The sequence below is a fragment of the Limulus polyphemus genome, unplaced genomic scaffold (assembly GCF_000517525.1).
Source record: "Limulus polyphemus unplaced genomic scaffold, Limulus_polyphemus-2.1.2 Scaffold974, whole genome shotgun sequence".
NCBI classification, from domain to species: domain Eukaryota; kingdom Metazoa; phylum Arthropoda; class Merostomata; order Xiphosura; family Limulidae; genus Limulus; species Limulus polyphemus.
The window spans coordinates 25,729-30,735 of record NW_013666584.1 but is presented as its reverse complement, the minus strand read 5'-3'; positions in this window follow the sequence as shown (position 1 = coordinate 30,735).

Genomic DNA, 5,007 nt, shown 5'->3' with positions numbered 1-5,007 from the left:
AATACATATTTAACAGTATAAGCTATGTATGTTTCTAAATATAAACTCCTAAAACCAACACGTATATAACGATATACATTATTCCTGAAAACAACATGTACATACATATACAAGTTCCTTAACAAATAAACACGCAACAATATGTTCGTGAAATCAACAAGTATATAACAATCAAATAATATAGGGGGATGTATTATATCTGAGATCAACCAGTATACGGATAAGTTATTATTCCTGAGAATGATCATTACAGGTACAGTAATTTCTCCTCAGATTAGCCGCCACCTTCAATAAATATATTAAAATATAACTGTTTGAAGTAACGCCAAAATCATTATTAAATATATATATAAATATTATTCTTTAGGGATAAAATCAATATCATTGTCATCTTAGACGAGTCTTGCCATTCTTAAACATCAAGACGAGGGGTTTAAAGATACTGATATGTTTGTAGTCTATGAAAATTTGTCTCGTTATTATTAATACTGATGAATTATTAATAATGTTTTCGGTAGATCGAAATGTTATTACTTCTACGTTACGTTTTTTTTTTATCATATGTATCTTTTAGTCTTTTGCTTTTTATATAAACACACTCACTCCCAAATAATCAAGTAGATTTAAAGAAACTCAGAAGCTCGAACAGTTTCAAAAAGTTGACTTTCAATAGTTAAAGTATATTGAAGTATAGTGAAGGAATAGTGAAGTATTCAATAGTTGACTTTCAATAGTAAAAGTATATTGAAGTATTGGTGAAGAATAATGAAGTATTCAATAGTTGACTTTCCATAGTAAAAGTATATTGAAGTATTGGTGAAGAATAGTGAAGTATTCAATAGTTGACTTTCAATAGTAAAAGTATATTGAAGTATTGGTGAAGAATAGTGAAGTATTCAATAGTTGACTTTCAATAGTAAAAGTATATTGAAGTGTTGAAGAATAGTGAAGTATTCAATAGTTGACTTTCAATAGTAAAAGTATATTGAAGTATTGGTGAAGAATAGTGAAGTATTCAATAGTTTAGTTTCAATAGTAAAAGTATATTGAAGTATTAGTGAAGAATAATGAAGTATTCGAAAACGCTCAAATTTCTGTGTCTGTTTTTTAATCTATGTACAAGAAAAAAATCTAACACATTTAAAATTTATACAATTAAACATTCATACGGACCTCAAAATCTTGTCTATAAAAACCTCTGTTTTTATTCTTATTATTGCATTTTAAAACATTGTCTTTTATATCAGTCTTTTCTTCCTTCTTTAACTTGTATACTGATCTTGAGGTCTAACTGTTCGTCAAATATCAAATTGTAGATTTTCCAGTAAGTAGTATAACGTTTCTAATGATATTATATTAATAAAGCTAACCCACTTAAGGAAACTATACAGAATTCAAATACACGTAAAATCCTCGATCTGTGTTGCCATAGTTAGAATATGTATGAATTAATATGACGTTTCATGCTATCTTACGCCCAAATCTCCCTTAAGGATGTTGATACCAATTGTACTTAATGATTGTCATTTACGTAGAATAAATCACTTGCTGTCAAAAGTCACACGAGAACCTATAACAGTAGTCAGAACTCACGAGATTTAGTTGAAGATATTTGATTGCAAATCATTTAAGTTCAGCTTCTGGAATTAGAGAAATAATCACAATGTCAAACCTTCCTTTAGAAAGTGAAAATCGCTATTTGGATAATTTTTATTTGGTGATAAAAATGTATGGAATTTTTAATATATTCTACATTTTTAATTTTTTTAAATATTTATAGAAAAATCAAATTTAACTTAAGCGGTAATTCATGCACTCTTAGTATTTAGATATACTTTTGACCTTCTGTTTGTTTGTTTGTAATTAAACACAAAGATACACAATGGGCTATCTGTGTTCTGCCCACCACGGGTATCGAAACCCGGATTCTATCGTTGTAAGTCCGCAGACATACCGCTGTGCCAGTGGGGAGGGGGGGCATTGCACTACTGAGAAGAAGAAGAAAAATTGATTAGCAGCATTTCCTGCCACAAAAGATATGTCCGGCTAGTTGAATAGCAGGCTTGGCTGTAACTTTTATAACGCTCCCAACTGAAAGGGGAGAGCGTATTAAGTGTCATCACATATCGAACCTAGGACCCTTTGATCCGCATCCCGAAACATTAGCCATTAGGCCATATTCGGCCATGCATTTCAATACGATTCGTCTTTGTTTTCTTAAACTCTGCGAGGGATGCTTTCAACTTTGAAAACGATTTTGAGTTTCATACAAACGAAAAATAAGCAACTTATAGAAGCGAAGAACACATTTTTGGGGAAAGAACGAGAATATTGGTCGCTTTTATCAAATGATTTTGATAAACATACAAATCAATAGATCATAATATGCAATTAATTAAAGAGTGGAGCTGAAGATAGTAATTTAGGACTTTTTTTTTCAGTAACAACCAAAACTTTTATAGATTAAAACGTCTAATTTTGGAAACGAACTGACAAAGTTAAATCAGGTGATTGGTTTTAGTGATATTTTCCATCTATGATACTTCGTCAAGTTTCCTTCTTTCTTCCTATCTAGCCATTGATATCGGTACTTAAAACATCAGTGGATTTAAAAAAGATCAACATATATACTACTGAGACAAGTTTTATCAACATCTACAGATTGTACATTTAAGGCACTTGCCCTAGATGGTTTAGAACATTATTTGTTCACTTTGTTTAACTTTTAATAATTGTCTATCAGTAATCTTTTTTTAGGAAATCTACGTAGCAGTGATCACCCACTGATAACTATCAATAAATTCGGTAACAAGCTGTAAAAAACCATAAGATATTGTAGCAACAATCAAGAGACCTAGGATTTTTGTCAGTAAGCAACTTTTTTTACTATACTTGTGTTCTTAACTATTTTCTTAAATATATATACTTTTAAAATCTTACACGATTTTTTTTTAATCTGAGGCTTACTACAGCTGTAATATATATGGAGTTTAAGAAATACGTTTTTTCATTAGTTTCTTTACGTCTAGCCCCCCCCCCCAGTGGCACAGCGGTATGTCTGCGGACTTACAACGCTAGAATCCGGGTTTCGATACCCGTGGTGGGCAGAGCACAGATAGCCCATTGTGTAGCTTTGTGCATAATTACAAACAAACAAACTTTACGTCTATTAATAAATCAAATATATGTTTAGTTACAAAGAAAGTGTGATAATATTCATTTCTGTGTTTCACGAATAATTTTATCATATATTCAAACTGTTGATAACGTTTCAGGTACAAAAACTAGAAACAAAGCTAGACACACCCACAATACATCACATATATAATTATGTAAAGAGGTAAAGCTCATTAGATATTTTTGGATGGAAATTGGTTGTTTCTTTTCGAACCTGCTAGCTTCCTGGTCCTTCTACCAAAATAAACGTTATTGTCCTGACCAAGATTTTTAAACTTCAGTTAGCAACTATGAAATCAAACGTGAATTATCCAATGAAAATTTCCCATTTTTTATTATTACAGTTTACATTTTCACTACAAAATGATTTCTTTATGAACTCATCCAGTTATGGATGCACTGTACACGAAAGCCTTAGTAAAATCCCCTTTTGGCCAATTCAAAACTAAAATTCAATTATCTGGGAAAACGCGTTACGCTGGGAAAAAAAAGTAAGAAAAAAGTTAAATATCTCTATATTCCAAAACGACTGAATTCTGACATTTAGATGCCAGTTCGTTACATAGACATTCGAAGGGACAAAAACAATCTCCGTTAAAACCAAATATGCATGCGAAGTTATTCTGTCAGCGAAGCAGCGGAATGAGCAGAGTTGGATTAAACTGATTATATGCAAACGTAAGCTAATGCTTCGCTCTCCAGAATACTTTTCAAAGCAGACATAAAAAACGTAATATTAAAGTAATCGTATTGTTTTTTCTGGAAATCACTAAAGTGGAAATGCGGAGTGAAATACATTTTGTAATCTGGCTTTCACATTAGCAGACAATACTTGTAATATATTTTTATTCGGGACGAATTAGTTTGAAAACAAAATGATGCGACGAATAAGCGGAATTGTATTACAGAAAGTAACATATAATATAATAATGTAAATTTTTATGAACAAGAAAAATAAGACCGAGCAAAAATTGAACCCGTGACGTCATCACGCAAATAAAATATCGTTTTTCATTTGCCCACAACCATCACTTACATTTCTCGCCCAGTAGATTTTATGAATAAAACGGGTGGTTAAATATAAGTCACTCAGATTGTAAGTTATAACTCTTTTGCTAAGTTGGATACGGATTTTTCCTAAAATGTATTGTTTAGACAGGAGAAAGTATAAAATTTCATTTAAGCAATTTGACTTAGATTTTAATTATCTTCCCTCCCTTCTTTAAGCACATAAATTCGTTTAGTGCTTTGCAAGTAAATCCTTTAAAAGTACCTGTTCGAGTGAACTAAAAGGTAACAATGGAAGCAGTGAAACTTTAAATTCTGTTCAAGACACATTAGTATTTAAATAGAAATAGCATTTAATTCCCGATAAAACCATTTCAAATTACTAACGGATTTTACATTCCTCACAATCCTACCGCAAAAAGTAGTCATTACATTTGGGAAATTGAATTTTAGAAAACACCACTGAGGCAAAGAAGACTTTATCGTTTTTAGTAAGCCCTGTCAATCAGGTTTCCGAAAACATGCCTGTGAAACTTCACCTTCTCTAATTTCTGGTAAACTTTGCAAAAGGACCTCATCTATTTTGTTTCTGGTCTTTCCATCGGGTTAAGCGGACTTCAAGGTTAGCAATCTATTATTAGATTATTTTTAAACATGCTGATATTAGTTTCAAATGATGAGTTTAGATTTATGTTTGTCACTAGTATAAAAGTCCGTCAAAAATGACGGGAAACCATTGTGGAATGATTAACGAAAATTATAGAATTTAACTAAAACGAATTTATCTGTACCTCCAAAATCCATCTACTCTTCATTTATTTT